The sequence below is a fragment of the Trichechus manatus genome, unplaced genomic scaffold (assembly GCF_000243295.1).
Source record: "Trichechus manatus latirostris isolate Lorelei unplaced genomic scaffold, TriManLat1.0 scaffold00126, whole genome shotgun sequence".
In the NCBI taxonomy this organism is placed as follows: domain Eukaryota; kingdom Metazoa; phylum Chordata; class Mammalia; order Sirenia; family Trichechidae; genus Trichechus; species Trichechus manatus.
Window position 1 is genome coordinate 5909078 of NW_004444062.1, and position 16935 is coordinate 5926012.

At 38.1% G+C, this 16935-nt stretch overlaps 3 protein-coding genes across 6 annotated transcripts in view; all 3 read left to right on the plus strand.

Annotated features, from left to right (window-relative positions):
- Positions 1 to 1539: 1539 nt before the first annotated feature.
- The window catches only part of TLR1 (toll like receptor 1), a 54892-nt gene continuing 39496 nt past the window's right edge, over positions 1540 to 16935 (plus strand). Inside the window, exon 1 of one of the 2 annotated variants that reach the window (XM_023738957.1) lies at positions 1540 to 1663. The gene's annotated coding sequence lies outside the window, so the exon portion shown is untranslated. Of the gene's footprint in view, positions 1664 to 8885; positions 8993 to 16935 lie in introns of those variants that run through there. The other variant, XM_023738956.1, reaches the window with a different exon arrangement.
- The window catches only part of TLR6 (toll like receptor 6), a 23290-nt gene continuing 7913 nt past the window's right edge, over positions 1559 to 16935 (plus strand). Inside the window, exon 1 of one of the 3 annotated variants that reach the window (XM_012557924.2) lies at positions 1559 to 1663. The gene's annotated coding sequence lies outside the window, so the exon portion shown is untranslated. Of the gene's footprint in view, positions 1664 to 5366; positions 5399 to 8916; positions 8993 to 16935 lie in introns of those variants that run through there. The other 2 variants (XM_023738955.1, XM_023738954.1) reach the window with 2 other exon arrangements.
- Positions 1626 to 16935, plus strand: part of TLR10 (toll like receptor 10) — an 83736-nt gene continuing 68426 nt past the window's right edge. Inside the window, exon 1 of the mRNA XM_023738953.1 lies at positions 1626 to 1663. The gene's annotated coding sequence lies outside the window, so the exon portion shown is untranslated. The remainder of the gene's footprint in view (positions 1664 to 16935) is intronic.

Consider the following 16935-nt stretch of genomic DNA (forward strand, 5'->3'; position numbering starts at 1 on the left):
GAACTAGATGGTTAGGCCTTTTTTCCAAAGTGCCTCTGGGTGGACTTGAACCTCCAACCTTTCAGTTAGCAGCCGAGCGTGTTAATCATTGGCACTTCCCAGGTACTCAGAATAGTAGTCTGTTGCTAGCTGCTGTTGAGTTGGCCCCTGACTCATGGCAACCCCACGCACAACAGGATTGGACTGTTGTGATGCCTGGGATTTTCACTGGCTGATTTTCAGAAGTAGATCACCAGGTCTTTCTTCCTAGTCTGTCTTAGTCGGGAAGCTCCACTGAAACCTGTTCAGCATCACAGCAACATGTAAGCCTCCACTGACGGACAGATGGTGGCTGCACTTGAGGTGCAGTGGCTGGGAATCAAGAATAGTACTGTAGATGTGGCTAAATATAGGAGTTCCCGACTTACGACAGGGTTCTGTTCCTATGATTCCATTGTAAGTCGGTTCTGATGTAGGTTGAATACCTCATGCTTTTTTTTTTTTTTTTTTTTAGTTTTCATTATTATTGCCTTTTATTATCAGTGTCTTTATAAATCTGATCTTTGTCTTTAGGGGATGGAAACATTACATACAAATTTACAGATATATTTTAATACATACATATGTAAAAAATCATAAAAATTTACTTTGACGATAAAGAAGAATTGGATGATGTTGGCATTTTGTCAGTCGCAGTAGTAAGTCTGCTGCAGAAGGTTCTGAGCCATCTGGATTATCCCTGGGAATTGGGATGGTGTTTCTAGTCAGAAAATTAGTGAAAGTTGTCTGTATGATCCTTTTTTTCTTCATACATTTCACGGTAACATCTTACTGTTTCCCAGATCTGCCTATTGGCTTTAGCAAAGCAATCAGTGTTTGTGTCCATGTTTTCAAGCAACTGTAGCCCCTGATTTAGTTTAGAAAACTAAATCTTTATGACAATGTTTTGAACTGTAAAGTATAAAATTGAACATATGCGAGTGAACATCTAAGAATGATAATGTTAGCCAATTACACGCTGCAACATTGTATGTAGTACGTATTACTAACAATAAGGTATATAAAAAAAAATTGATGATCGTAAGTGCCATTCATTGTAACTAGAATATGTTGTAAGTAGGGGACTACCTGTGTCAACTACTAAACTTTCCTTGAAAGGTGATTTAAAAAAAAAACAAAACAAATCTTGAACCTAAGCATATATTATTTCAAAGTATCTCATCAGCTAAAATAATGCTCCAAAATTGCTGGATGATCGGTAGTTGCAATTATTTTGGAAATGTCAGATATTGTGATAACAGAAAATTGGTAAAGTTCAATAGTTGTACACTCTGATGACAATTTAACATTCAGGCTGCAAACTCTTACAGATAAATATTAGAAAAATATTTTTCTTCACACTGAAATTACCATAAGTGGCTTGCTCATAAGAATTTAAAATTTTGGTTAATGTTTTAGGCTGCAGTCCAGACAGACCTGCTGACTCATATGCTTTCTTTCCTCTGTTACCTTGGAAAGCGAAATTAATATCTAGGTGCAATTCCAGGAAGGTTCAACAGATGGCACAAAACCATTTCTAAGACATTCCTTTCCTTAAACGTAAACCAAGGACTTGCATTTGTCAAGCGCTTATTTTTCTGTACCTTTAGAAGTTATTTTCTCTTCTTCCGAGAAAGAAATCTTGGTAAGTAAAACAACTTTTGTTAATTTTTTGATTATAGCATAATTACTTTAAATAAGCAAGAACATGCTAGCGATTATATTGGAAACAGGAAACATCTTTCACATTTTTGCAACATGATTTTTAGTGTTGTTTTTCTCAATGTTGTGAATGTCCTTTCAATTATACACGAAAGATAGCAAAGTAGGGCACATTTGTAGCTGTCTTGCAAAGATACAGAAATAGAGTAGAGGTAAAAATTAACTTGTGTAGTTTATTTCTTCTGCTTTCATCTATTTAATATATTTTATCTTTTTACCTTTCTCTAGTTCCTTGTTTTCAGTAACTTCTAGTTTATACTACTCATGTAGCACCTATCAAATGCTGTATATATTCGTATAGTAGACATATATGTTTGTTCTCTACCGTACGTGCTATAATGTCTATCTATATCTGTCACTAATTTATAAACATTTGGAGCAGAAATTATGTCAGTCCTATTCATATTCAGATCTTTAGCGTCTAGCCCAGTGCTGGCACAGAGTAACCTCTGAATAAACATTTGTTAAATGGAGGAAGTGGAAGAATCCAAGTTCTTTGTAACTTTGAATCCCACACAGTGTCTAGAACTTGCCTTGTACCCTGAAGTCTCTCACCTAAAGTTTGATGAATGAAACAATGTTTCTCCTGTATATTTGTTGACTTGATTGTGGAATCATTTCGACACTTACCTCACCTACTATTTTTTTCTGCTTTTTCCTTTGTTGTAGTTTTTATTCTCATAGATTCCATTCACCATTGGTTTTTCCTAAAATAGTGTTTCTTCCACCCTGTCGTTTTTTACTCCCGCTTTTCATTTGATACACTAAAAAATCTTTTACCACTTTAAATGTTCTTTTAAAAAAATTGTGAACTTTCTAATTTTCCACACCGATTTCGCTTTTTTCCTCTCGTGTTTTTCATAAATGTAAAATTGCCTGCCTTGTTCCTTAAGTGTGTACACTAGGAACTGCTTGAGAGTATAAACACTCCCAGAGAGATATCTGGGTTTTCCTAGCACAGTGCTGCTACAAGGACAGCTGGTCAACTTTCCTACATGGAGGCTGAGTTTCAATCCCCTGAACACAGACATTACAGGTGGACCTCTTGGGTAGGTTCTCATCCATAAATGTCAATTACCTAACATCATGTGGAAGATATTCTCTTTCTATATATATAAATATTCCAAATAATACGAGCATGATCCTTTAAATATAAAACATTTTACTTTAGCTATATTTTTAAGACAACTCTTAAGTTGTCTTAAGCCAACTTTTTCAGTTTATAAAACATGTTCAAAATGAGAAATTTTGAAAACATGCAAAAGTATAAGAAATAAAATCAAAATCATCTATAATTCAGAGAACCAGAGGTGACCACTATTAGAATTTGATATAGTTCCTTCCCATCTTTCCTCCTGACTTTGTGTATATATATGGGGTTTAAGCATATTTTATAAAATCAGAATTCTATTACATCTTCAATTTTGTATACTTTTATTCACTTAACACTATATTATAGACATTGTATTTTTTTCAAAAGCACAATATTTGAGGCTATATGTTACTCCATTGTTATTATTGTTGTTAGTTGCTGTTGAGATGGCTCTACTCAAAGTGACCTTATGTATAACAGCACAAAATGTTGCCCTGTCCTGCACCATCTTCATAATTGTTGGTATGTTTGAGTCCATTATTATGGCTATTGTGTCAATACACCATTTTTTACATTAGACATTCTGAAGTTTTAAAAAGATTTTTCATTATGTCGTGAGCATCCTCATATTTTTGTGTGTATCTATGATTATTTCTTTAGAAAAAAATTCCTAGAAGTGTTAATAGGTAAAACAAAGGTAGGCATACTTTTAAGGAATTTATAAAAATGACCAAATTGCCCTATTACTACTTTAATTCCTGTCAATAAATGAACGTTCTTGTTTAGTTTCCACCTACTAATCTTGGTTATTATATTTTTGAATTTCCCCCATTTGGTAGGTGAAAAAAATCATACCTGTCCTGTTTATACCGCTTAAGAGAAAAATTCCCATTCTACTTACTTTATCTTTTTATGCTTAAGTATCTTAAAAGTAAATTACAGGACTGTTCACATTCTACCCTAAATGCTTCATTCTGTATCTCTAAAAAAAGGTACATTTTCCTACACAGCCCAGTAACAGTATCAAAAATTAACAATTGTTTCTTAATAGCATCTAATATCTGGACCGTCTTAGAATCCCCCCCACCCCTTATTACCCAAATATCTTTCCCAGGGGGTCTGTTTAAAATGAGATCCAATCCCAGATCATGAGTTTCTCCTGGGTATGTGCTATTTTGTTTGTTTAACATGCATTTTTATTCTTGTGTGATTGGATATTATTCATATTGTTAGTTATTGGGTTTTTTTGTAAGTTATCTGAGCAAATAATGTGCTCTACTTAATTATGAATGTTGAATAGTTGAAAAATACAGGTAAAGACTAATAGGAAACAAAACTCCCTTATGATCTTATAGAGATAAATCACTGTTAGCTTCTTGGTGTATATCCACAAGTAAGTGTACCTATTTACTTCTGTACATATTCTTTTACAAATTGCTTTTTATTACTTACCTATAGATAGTCTTTTCCATGGAATTAGATTTTCATGTTTTTAAAGACCACATAGTAGGATTTAGTTATATAGAGGTATAATTGATTTGACAACCTCCTATTTTTGGACAATTAGATGTCTTCTTCGAAAAATAATTTATTCTGTACTAGCCACTTTGTTGAACTCTTACTGGTTCTAACAATTTTTCAATTGCTTCCTTTTTAGTTTTCCACATTGACAATCATGTCATATAAAAATAATAGTTTTATTTTCTCCATTACAACATTTCTACCTCTCATTTTTTTTCATTATCACACTAGCTGGAACTTTCTGAACAATGTTAAATAATAGTGGGTTTTGGCACCTAACAACAGCAACATCCTAGACACTGACTTAAACAGGAATGCCTGGTGGGGAGGGGTTTACTGGTTTAAGTTAGATATTTGAAATCTTCTTTATTAAGTTTTCAAAGTATCATTTTTATATCTAGTTTAACTAGAATTTTATTTTTAATCAAAGATGAATGCTGAATTTTATTGAATGAACTTTTAACACCTGTAAAGATGCTCATTTGTTTTTCTCCTTTGACCTATTGATGTATTATTGTCATAAATTTCTGAATTACTCATTGTGTATTATTCCTTCAATATAGAGCTAAATTGACTGGGGTTTCCATATTCTGATCGTCTCCCTCTCAAATATTTGGAGTTTATGTCTTTTGCTTTTATTTTCTAATCATTACTCTTAATTTGATAATATGCAGACTTAAACATATTTTGATAACATCTTGAGTTAATCGGTACCTCTGTCTTCCCCTCAATCAGGCCAAGATCTTAGCATACTTATAGTTCACTGTCTCTCTCTCTCCCCCAACAACCCCTGACCTCCCTGTTGTCATTAGAAATTTTATTTCCAGGTTGTTATTAAAACTTTTGTCATCAATATTTATTGGAACTTGTTAGAAAACATTACTACTTTCTCTACTCACTATTCTTTTCTTAAACCCCTTGCTGTCCAGTTGATTCCAACTCATAGCGGCCCTCTGGGACAGAGTAGAACTTCCCCATAAAGTTTCCAAGGCTGTAAATCTTTACGGAAGCAGACTGCCACATCTTTCTCCTGTGGAGCGGCTGGTAGGTTCTCACCGACGCTTTTTTTAAAGTTGGTTTCTTTTTGCTACAGTCTATCCTCCAATAATTCAGAGATGGTTCTATCTGCCATGTATTTTATCATTTCTTTCATATATACCATCTTTTTGTCCTTCTGTGCTATGTTCTGGGAAAACTCCCCTGGTTTTCTATGTCACTAGTTTTCTCATCAGCTGTGCCATTGCAATTCAACTCATTCAAGAAAATTTCTATTTCAATGATTAAGTTTTTAATTTTCATGATTCCTATTCAGTTCTCTTTTAGAATCTTGCCCCTCTCTAGGGATATCTATTCTAAATGCCTATTTTGCTCTTTTAGCTCTGTTTCTTTGGATGTTAACTTCTCTCATATCTTGAGTTTAGTTTCTTTCTAGCACATTGGTTGGCTTTCTGCAACAGTTTCCTCTTTCTTGGTTGCACAATTCGAATTGTGCTTGAGGCTCCGTGTTAAACTGCTGTTGTTCTGTTTTCACAGCCTGCTTGTCAGGAGGATGGATTAAATCAGTCTGTATTAATTTTCTGTTGCTGCTGTAACAAATTACCAAAACTTAATGGCTTAAAACATCACATATTCATTATCTTACAGTTCTGTTGATTAGAAGTCCAACACAGGTCTCACTGGGCTAAAATCAAGGCGTGGGCAAGGCTGTGTTCCTTCCAGAGGCTCTTGGGGAGAAACTGTTTGCCTGCCTTTGCCAGCTTCTAGAGGCTGCCCATATTCCCCAGCTCATGGCTCCCTTCCTCCATCTTCAGAGCCAGCAATGATGGGTCAAGTCCTTCTTACAATGAATCACTTTGACCTTCTCTTCTGCCTCCCTCTCCCACTTTTAAGAACCCTTATGCTCACTCTTGGGCCACCTGTGTAATTCTGTATACTCTTAAAATTTAAAGTCAGCTGTTTTGCAACCATAATTCCATCTGCAACCTTAATACCCATTTTCCACGTATCAGTATATTTACGAATTCTGGGAATTAGGAGGTGGACGTCTTTGGGAGGTCAGTATTCTGCCTGTCATGGTCCAATCTGCTTTTGGATTTCAGAGACGTCTCTTGGTTTCAGTTCCCCTAAGGGCTTCCTGGAGCTCTAGTGGTGCAGTGGTTAAATGCTCAACTGTTAACCGGAAGGTCAGTGGTTTGAACCCACCAGCTGCTCTGTGGAAGAAAGATGTGGTAGTCTGCTTCCGTAAAGATTACAGCCTTGGAAACCCTATGGAGCGGTTCTATTCTGTTCTACAGGGTCATGTCTTAGTCATCTAGTGCTGCCATAACAGAAATACCACAAGGGGATGGTTTTAACGCAGAGAAATTTATTTCCTCACAGTCAAAGTAGGCTAAAAGTCCAAATTCAGGGCGTCAGCTCCAGGGGAAGCCTTTTTCTCTCTCTGTTGGCCTTCTCATCAATGTTCCCCTGGACTAGGAGCTTCTCAGCGCAGGGACCCCAGTCCAAAGGATGTGCTCTGCTCCCAGCGCTGCTTTCTTGATGGTATGAGGTCCCCCTGTCTCATTGCTCACTTCTGTCTTTTATATCTCAAGAGATTGCCTCAGGACACAATCCAGTCTTGTAGATCAGGTCCTGCCTTACTAACACAACGGCCACCCATCCTCCCTCATTGACATCATAGAAGCAGGTTTACAACATACAGACAAATCACACGGTAGCAGGAATCATGGCCTAGCCAAACTGATACACACATTTTTTGGGGGACATAATTCAAACCATGACAGGTCATATGAGTTGGGATCTACTGGATGGTAAAGGGTTCAGTTTTTAAGGGCTTCCCTTCTTGCTTTTTCAGTGCACTTATAGATTTGTTTATTTTTATGTGTGTATTCTTTTTTCATCTCAGGGATTTAGGGCAAGAGGAGGAGGTTGGAGTACGTGCTCACCACCCTCTTGGCTCTCATAATTTTTATTATAATTGAAAATGTGATTTTCTTGATCCAGAAGTTCAGAATATTTTTAAAGAAGCAGCTTACATTTTTCTTTTGTAGCCAGAAATTTGACTTGTACAGTTTTTGCTCTGGGGTATTTATTTAAAAAAAATTATTTGACCTGATAGATAATTAATTTTAGTACATTCTCCATAACCTTGGGACTTAGATATACTGTATTCTCTTTTTGTAAGGACAAAGTTTTTAAGTCTCTATTAAATCCTTTCTTATTTTATTTAAATCCTCCATATGTATTGATTTTTTGCTACTTGGTCTAACAAAGACCCAGATAATACGAAACACTTTTGCTATCAATGTCTCCTTGCATTTTTAACATTTTTTTTGCTTTATAAATACTTTGATGCAATGTTATATACTGTATAAGTGTTCTTATCTCTTATATCTTCTTTTTGAGCCATTTGTTTGACCACAGTATGAAGTAACAGCTCCCTCTGCCATTGCCCAATTCTCTGGTACTCTGAACCTTTAGCAAACTGCAATTTCTGACATGTCCATCTACTAGTGTGCTTATCACTGCCCCCATCTACATGTATTGTTCTCTGGGTTACACAGCTGAGAATGCAGTGTGCCCCTCAAGTCCCTCTCTACCTCTTGTCCAATTCTTACCTGGTAGTGCTCATCATTGGCTAAGTTTAGAAATTTGCGGGGGTGGGGGGTGTTGGAGGGTGGTAGTCTGTAGAAGGAAAACTCAGTATTCTGACCCAATCACATAAGAATCACTAGGGTAAAAGGACTGCTGCTTAGTTATGTGGCTGGTACTCATCCTTGATGTTTGAATTAGAGCTAAACAGAGAGAGGGGAACAGTTTCTTCACACCTTTTGTCAGGGAGTTTTTTCCTCCTGAGGTAAAGCTTGGGCATGCCAGGCTTTCCATAATACAGCTCCAGTTAGTTTTTCTTGAGTGGAGGTTCTTTTTGATTCTGCCATTCGTTTCCCATCCTTCTTTGTTTTTGGTGGCAAGGTGAGTTTTCAAATGTTTTTGTGTCTTAAGTGGTGTTTTAATGGGCAATTAGGAGAGGCCGTATTGGTGGAATAGAGTCCCTGGGTAGCACACATGGTTAAGCACTTGGCTACTAACTGAAAGGGTGGCGGGTCGAATCCACCCAGAGGAGCCTTGGAAGAAAGGCCTAGAGATCTACTTCCAAAAGATCACAGTCACTGAAAATCCTATGGAGTGCAGTTCTCCTCTGAAACACACAGGGTTTCCATGAGTTGGAATCAACTTGGCAGCAATAAGTTTTTGGGTTTTTATTATTATTTTTATTTTTTGGTATGTTTAGAGCAGTGAAGGACTTTTAACCATATGCCATTTTGTAATGAAATGGTTGGGTGCCCCAACTCTGAAAAGCTTTTACTCTTACAAAGAATGGTTTGTTGAAACCCTCCTCATCTATTTCCAGCATATCCTCTGGTGATGCAAAGTGAATCCTTTTGTAAATAAAACTGAACAGCAACAAACAGCAAAAACCTGCTCTCAATTATTCCTGCTACACAAGACCCTACCTTAAGAAATGTCGCTTTCCTGTGCAGATCAGAGACTGAATGGGGTCAGAGCCAGCCGAGAAGTTCCATCTCCTTTTTCCCAGTCACCAACACGGGTGGTGCACCTGCCTCACCCTTCAGCCAGGTATCTGTGCCCTGTTTGGCCTGTATTAATTCTATCCCTTCAGATGGCTCCATGAACCATCATCTCATTTCTGCCAGCCCATCCATAGCTAGTTTTGTCAGGTCCAATTCATGGAGGTGAAGGGAATAGGTAGTTTTTCCTTGCAACTCAAACTTGGCCTCATCCAACCATCATCTGCTCCCACAAAAGGATTTACTCTTGTCACATGCCCCAGAGCTTTAGGCGCCAAATCACGGATGGATTGGCCTCCCCCCCCAGGCCTCACTGTCTTCCTCCGCATCCTTTCGACCTCATGTTGCTGTGGCCAAATTGAACCGAGGATCTGAAAACCTAGCCCACTGTTGGCCTCCCTCTGCAATGCCCAACAAGAGGTCTTCTTCTCGGTCTCAATAAAACATTCAGACTCACAAACCCCAAATAGGCCACACTTGGTGACAGTTTACTCAGAATGATACAGGAGACATCTCCCCCCTGGCATTTATAGTTCATACATAGTCTTGCTAATCTGGATGCAATTTACCAGTCAGAGGCCATTTCTACTCTTAAGCAATGTTGCCCGGTAACACAGTTGACATTCTTCTTGTATCAGATGTTTGGGAGAACAGAGCTAGAAAGTTAACCTGAGGTCAGATTAGTCCTTGGAGAAGGAGAGAAAGGGTTTTGTTTACCCTTTACCCACAATGGGTCACAGGTTGCAGCAGATGGCTGAGTTTACTGTCAAATTGTATACTAGTGTAGACTCCTAAGAATGTCTACGGTTGCTAACTGGCTCCTTGCTTGCCCTTTTATACAATTTCAGATTATCAGTCAGGCTGGTCTAACAGTTTGGAGGATAAAAATACTGCCTCTTTAAAATACAGACTACAGTGTTTTCTGGGTCCAATTAAAGTGGACCATGCCTCTGTAGTTAATGTATACCAAACCAAACCCATTGCCATGGAGTTGATTCCGACTCATAGCGATCCAATAAGACAGAGCAGAACTGCCCCATACGGTTTCCAAGGAACGGCTGGTGGATTTAAAATGCCAATCTTTTTGGTTAGCAGCTGAGTTCTTAACCACTGCACCACCAGGGCTCCAGTTAGCATATAGACAGTTGATTTTTCTTCAAGGACAGTTTCTATTAATTTCTTTTTTAATTAATAAACTTTATTTTTTAGAGCAGTTTCAAGTTTACAGAAAAATTGAGTAGATAGTACAGAGACTTCCTGTGTACCACATTTTGCATTCCTGTGGTATGTTCGTTATAACTGAAGAACCAGTATTGATAGTTACTATTAACTACTTGGTTTACATTAGGTTTCACTGTTTGTGTTGTAGCGCTCTTTGGGTTTTGAAAAATGCATAACGACAGTATCATAAAGAATGCAGTGTTATAGTATACAGAATAGTATCACCACCCTGAGAAGACCCTGTGCTTCCTCTGTTCATCCCTTCCTGCCTCCTCTCAGAGCCCCTGGCAATCACTGATTTTTTTTTTTTTTTTACTGTCTCTATAGTTTTGCCTTTTCCAGAATGTCATATAGTTGAAAGCATACAGTATTGTTATGGATTGAATTGTGTCCCTCAAAAATATGTGTTGAATTGCTGACCCTTGTACCTGTGGATGTGATCTAGTTTGGAAATAGGGCTCTTTGTTATGTTCATGAAGCCGTGCCGGTGCAGGCTGCATCTTAAACCTAATCACTTCTTCTGAGCTATAAAAAGACCAGAACAGTCACAGAGACATACACAGGGGAAGACAGATGCCATGTAAGGATCATCTACAAGCCAAGGAACCAAGAAATTCCCAGGGCTACCGACAAGGAAGGAATCAACACGGCTGAGATCCTGATTTGGACTTTTAGCCTCCAGAACTGTGAGAAAATGTTTCTGTTCTTTAAAGCCACCTGCTTGTGGTATTTGTGCTATGGCAGCACTAGGTTACTAAGACAAGTATGTGGCCTTTCTGAAAAGGCTTCTTTCACTTGGCAATATGCAGTTAAAGTTCCTCTGTCTTCATAGCTTGATAACTCATTTCTTTTTATCGCTGAGTAATATCCCATTATATGGATGCACTACAATTCGTTTATTCATTGACCTATTTAAGGACATCTTGGTTGCTTCCAGTTTTTGGCAATTATGAATATAGATGATATGAACATTTGCATGAAGATTTCTGCGTGGACCTAAGTTTTCAATTCATTGGGTAAATACCTAGGAGTGTGATCGCTGCACTATGTTAAGACTATGTTTAGCTTTGTAAGAAACTGCCAGACTGTTTTCCTAAGTGGCTGTACCACTTTGCATTCCCACCAATAATGAATGAGAGTTCTTGTTGCTCCACATCCTCACCAGCAGTTGATGTTGTCGGTGTTTTGGATTTTAGCCATTTGGTTAATTACGTGAGAGTCCCTGGGTAGTTAATTGCTCAGCTACTAACTGAAAGGTTGGTGGTTCGAATCCACCCAGAGGTGCTTTGGAAGAAAGCCTGGCAGTCTGCTTCTGAAGGATCACAGCCTTTAAAATCTAATGGAATGCAGTTCTATTCTACACGTATTTTTAAGTTTGCCATGAGTTGAAATGGACTGTTGTTTTAATTTGCAATTCCCTAATGACATATAATTTTGAGCAACTTTTCATAAGCTTATTTGACACCTGTACGTCCTCTTTGGTGAGGTGTCAGTTCAGGTATTTTACCCATTTTTTAATATTGTTGCTTGTTTTCTTATTGTTGAGATTTAAGAGTTCTTTGTGTATTTTGGATACAAGTCTTTTATCAAATATGTGTTCTGCAAATGTTTTCTCTGAGTCTGTGACTTGTCTTTTCATTTTTCTTTTTTATGGTACTTTAGGTAAAATTTTACAGAGTTTCTCACTAAACAGTTAATACACGAATTGTTCTGTGACATTGGTTGTCAACCCCATGATGTGTCAACACTCTCCTCTTCTCTGCCCCAGGTTTCTTGTTGCCATTTGTCCAGTTTTCCTGTCCCTTCCTGTCTTCTTGTCTTTGCTTTTGGGCTGATGTGTTTATTAGTCTCATGTGTGTTATGGTTGGCCCTATAGACCTGTCTAATCTTTGACTGAAGGTGAACCTCAGGAGTGACTTCGGTACTGAGTTAAAAAAGTGTCCGCGGCCATACTCTTGGGGTTTCTCCAGTCTCTGTCAGACCAGCAACACTGGTGTTTGTGTGTGTAAATTTGAATTTTGTTCTACATTTTTCTCCTGCTCTGTCCAGGACCCTCTGTTGTGATAACTGCCAGAGCAGTTGGTGGTGGTAACCAAGCACCATGTCATTGTTCTCGGCTCAGTCTGGTGGAGGTTGTGGTACATGTGGTCCATTAGTCCTTTGGACTAATCTTTCCCTTGTGTGTTTGGTCTTCTTCATTCTCCTTTGCTCCAGCCAGGATGGGACCAGCTTTTAAGACCACAGTCACTACTCACCACAGTTGGATGTAGAACAATTTCTTTATAGACTATATTATGCCAATTCAGCTAGATAGTCCCTGAGACAAGGGTCCTCAGCCCTCAGCCTAGCAGCTTGGTCTCTCAGGGCATTTGGGTTTGTATGTGAAGCTTCTATGACTTTGCCCTGGTCAAGTTTTGCTGACTTCCCCAGTATTGTGTACTGTCTTACCCTTCACCAAAGTTGCCACTTATCTCCTATCTAGTGTTGTTCCCTCCCCACCCCTCCCCTTCCTCGTAACCATCAAAGACTGTTTCTTTCTGTGTGTAAACCTTTTCATGTGCTTTTATAATAGTGGTCTCATTCAGTATTCATCCTTTTGTGATTGACTTATTTCACAATGCATAATTCCCTCCAGATTCATCCATGTTGTGAGATGTTTCGAGGATTCATCATTGTTCTTTACTGCTGAGTAGTATTCCGTTGTGTGTATGTACCATAGTTTATTTATCCATTCCTCTGCTGATGGGCACTTAGCTTGTTTCCATCCTTTTGCTATTGTGAATAATGCTGCAGTGACCATGGGTGTGCATATGTCTATTCCTGTGATGGCTCTTATTTCTCTCAGATACATTCTTAGGAGTGGGATTGCTGGATCATATGATATTTCTATTTCTAGCTTTTTAAGGAAGCTCCCATCATTTTCCAAAATTGGTTGTACTATTTTGCATTTCCACCAGCAGTGCATGAGAGTTCCAATCTCCCTGCAGCCTCTGCAACATTTGTTTTCTGGGGTTTTTTTTTTTTTATTATTCATGCCAGTAATGTCGGGGTGAGATGGTATCTCATAGTAGTTTTGATTTGCATTTCTATAATGGCTAGTGATTGCGAGCATTTCCTCATATGTCTGTTAGCCGCCTGAATGTCTTCTTTGGTGAAATGTCTGTTCATTTCCTTTTCCCATTCTTCAGTTGGATTATTTATCTTTTTATTGTTTGATTATTGGATTTTCCCATAGATTTTAGAGATTAGACCTTTGTTGGATATGTCATAGCCAAAATTTTTTTCCCAGTCTGTAGGTTGTCTTTTTACTCTTTTGGTGACGTCTTTTGATGAGCATAAGTTTTTAATTTTTAGAACATCCCATTTATCTAGCTTATCTTATGGTGTTTGTGTATTGTTAATTATTGTTTGTAAACTGTTAATGCCGTATATCAGGGCCCCTAGTGCTGACATTATTTTTTCTTCCATTATCTTTATAGTTTGTGGTTTTATATTTAGGTCTTTGATCCATTTTGAATTAGTTTTGTGTGTATGGTGTTGAATATGGGTCTTGTTTCATTTTTTTGCAGATGTACATCTAGTTTTGCCAGCACCATTTGTTAAAAAGACTGTCTATTTTCCATTTAATGGACCTTGGGCCTTTGTCAAAGATCAGGTGGCTGTAGGTAGATGGATTTACATCTGGATTCTCAATTCTGTTTCACTGTCAATGTGTCTGTTGTTGTACTAGTACCAGGTGGTTTTGACTACCATAGCCGTATGGTAGGTTCAGAGGTCAGGTAGTGGGAGGCCTCCTACTTTGTTCTTCTCTTTCAATAATGCTTTATTTATCTGGGGACATCTTTCCTTTCCATATAATTTTTTTGTTTTTTTTGGTTTCAGTGAAAGTTTACAATTCAAGTTAGTTTCTCATACAAAAATTTATACACATGTTGTTAGTGACCATAGTTACTCTCCCTATACTGTGACAGCACACTTCTCCTTTCTACCTCGGATTTCCCGTGTCCACTCAACCAGCTTCTGACCCTCTCTGCCTTCTCTTCTTCCCTCCAGACAGGAGTTGCCCATTTAATCTCATCTATCTACTTGAGCTAAGAAGCACACTCTTCACAAGTATCATTTTATGTCCCATAGTCCAGTCTAATCTTTGTCTGAAGAGTTGATCTCGGAAGTGTTTTCAGTTTTGGGCTAACAGAGAGTCCGGGCGGCATGTTTTCAGAGGTCCCTCCAGTCTCAGTCAAACCATTAAGTCTGGTCTTTTCACTAGAATTTGAGTTCTGCACCCTACTTTTCTCCTGCTCTATCAGAGACTTTCTATTGTGTTCCCTGTCAGGGCGGTCATTGGTGGTAGCCGGGCACCATCTAGTTCTTCTGGTCTCAGGCTGATGCAGTCTCTGGTTTATGTGGTCGTTTCTGTCTCTTGGGCTTATATTTTCCTTGTGTCTTTGGTGTTCTTCATTCTCCTTTGCTCCAGGTGTGTTGGGACCAACTGATGCATCTTAGATATCCACGCTAGCTTTTAAGACTCCAGATGCCACTCACCAAAGTGGGATGCAGAACATTTTCTTAATATACTTTGTTACGCCAGTTGGCTGAGTTGTCCCCTGAAACCATGGTCCCCAGACCCCCGCCTCTGCTACTCTGTCCCTCAAAGGGTTTGGATGTATTCAAAAAACTTCTTAGCTTTTGGTTTAGTCCAGTTCTGCTGACTTCCCCTGTAGTGTGTGTTGTCTTTCCTTTCACCTAAGGTAACTCTTGCCTACTATCTAGTTAGTAAATAACCCTCCCCCTCCCTCCCCATCCTCGTAACCATCAAAGAATGTTTTCTTCTGTGTTTAAACCTTTCCTTAATTTCTTATAATAGTGGTCTTATACAATATTTGTCCTTTTGTGACTGACTAAATTCACTCAGCATAATACCTTCCAGATTCTCCATGTTATACGATGTTTCACAGATTCATTGTTTTTCTTTATCATTGAGTAGTATTCCATTATGTGAATATACCAAAATTTGTTTATCTATTTGTCCGTTGATGGGCACCTAGGTTGTTTCCATCTTTTTGCTATTGTGAACAGTGCTGCAGTGAACATGGGTGTGCATGTATCTATTTACGTGACGGCTCTTATTTCTCTAGGATATATTCCAAGGAGTGGGATTGCTGGATTGCATGGTACTTCTATATCTAGCTTTTAAGGAAGCGCCAAATGGATTTCCAAAGTGGTTTTACCATTTTACATTCCCATCAGCAGTGTGTAAGTGTTCCAGTCTCTCCACAACCTCTCTAACATTTATTATTTTGTGTTTTTTGGATTAATGCTAGCCTTGTTGAGGTGAGATGGTATCACATTGTAGTTTTGATTTGCATTTCTCTAATGGCTAATAATCATGAGCATTTCCTCATGTGTCTGTCAGCAGCCTGAATGTCTTGTTTGGTGAAGTGCCTATATATATCCTTTGTCCACTTTTAAATTGGGTTATTTGCCTTTTTGTTGTTGAGGTTTTGCAGTATCGTGTAGATTTTAGAGATTAGACACTGATCGGATTTGTTGTAGCCCAAATTTTTTTTCCCAGTCTATAGGTTGGCTTTTTACTCGTTTGGTGAAGTCTTTTGATGAGCATAAGTTTTTGATTTTTAGAAGCTCTCAGTTATCTAGTTTCTCATCTGGTGTTTCTGCATTGTTACTTATGGTTTGTATTCTGTTCATGCCATATATTAGAGCTCCTAGCGTTGTTCCTATTTTTTCTTCCATGAGCTTTATTGTTTTAGATTTTATATTTACGTCTTTGATCCATTTTGAGTTAGTTTTTGTACATGGTGTGAAGTATGGGTCTTGTTTCAGTTTTTTGCAGATGGATATCCAGTTATGTCAGCACCATTTGTTAAAGAGACTTTCTTTTCTCTATTTAATGGACTTTGGGTCTTTGTCAAATATCAGCTGCTCATAGGTGGATGAATTTACATCTGGGTTCTCAGTTCTGTTCCGTTAGTCTATGTGTCTGTCGTTGTACCAGTACCAGGATGTATTGACTACTGTGGCGGTGTAATAGGTTCTAAAATCAGGTATTGTGTGGCCTCCCACTTTGTTCTTCTTCTTGAGTTATGCTTTACTTATTCAGGGGCTCTTCCCTTTCCATATGAAGTTGGTGATTTGTTTCTCCATCTCATTTAAAAATGCTATTGGAATTTGGATCGGGATAGCATTTTATCTGTAGATCACTTTGGGTAGAATTGACATTTTCACAGTGCTGAGTCTTATTATCCATGAGCAAGGTATGTTTTTCCACTTATACAAGTCTCTTTTGTTTTCTTGCAGTAGTGTCTTGTAGTTTTCATTGTACAGGTCTTTTATGTCTCTGGTTAGATTTATTCCTAACTATTTTATCTTCTTGGGAGCTACTGTAAATGGTATTGACTTGGTGACTTCCTCTTTGAGGTTCTCTTCGTTGGTGTAGAGGAATCCAACTAATTTTTGTATGTTTAACTTGTATCATGATACTTTGCTGAAATTTTCTATTAGCTCCAGTAGTTTTCTTGTGGATTCTCTGGGGTTTTCTGTGTATAAGATCATATCATGTGCAAACAGAGATACTTTGACTTCTTCTTTACCAATTTGGATGCCCTTTATTTTTTTTCTAGCCTAATGTTGAATAGAGTGGTGATAAGGTGCATTCTTGTCAGGTTCCCGTTTTCAAGGGGAATGCTTTCAGACTCTCTCCATTTAGGATGATGTTGGCTGTTGGCTTTGTATAAATGCCCTTAATTATGTTGA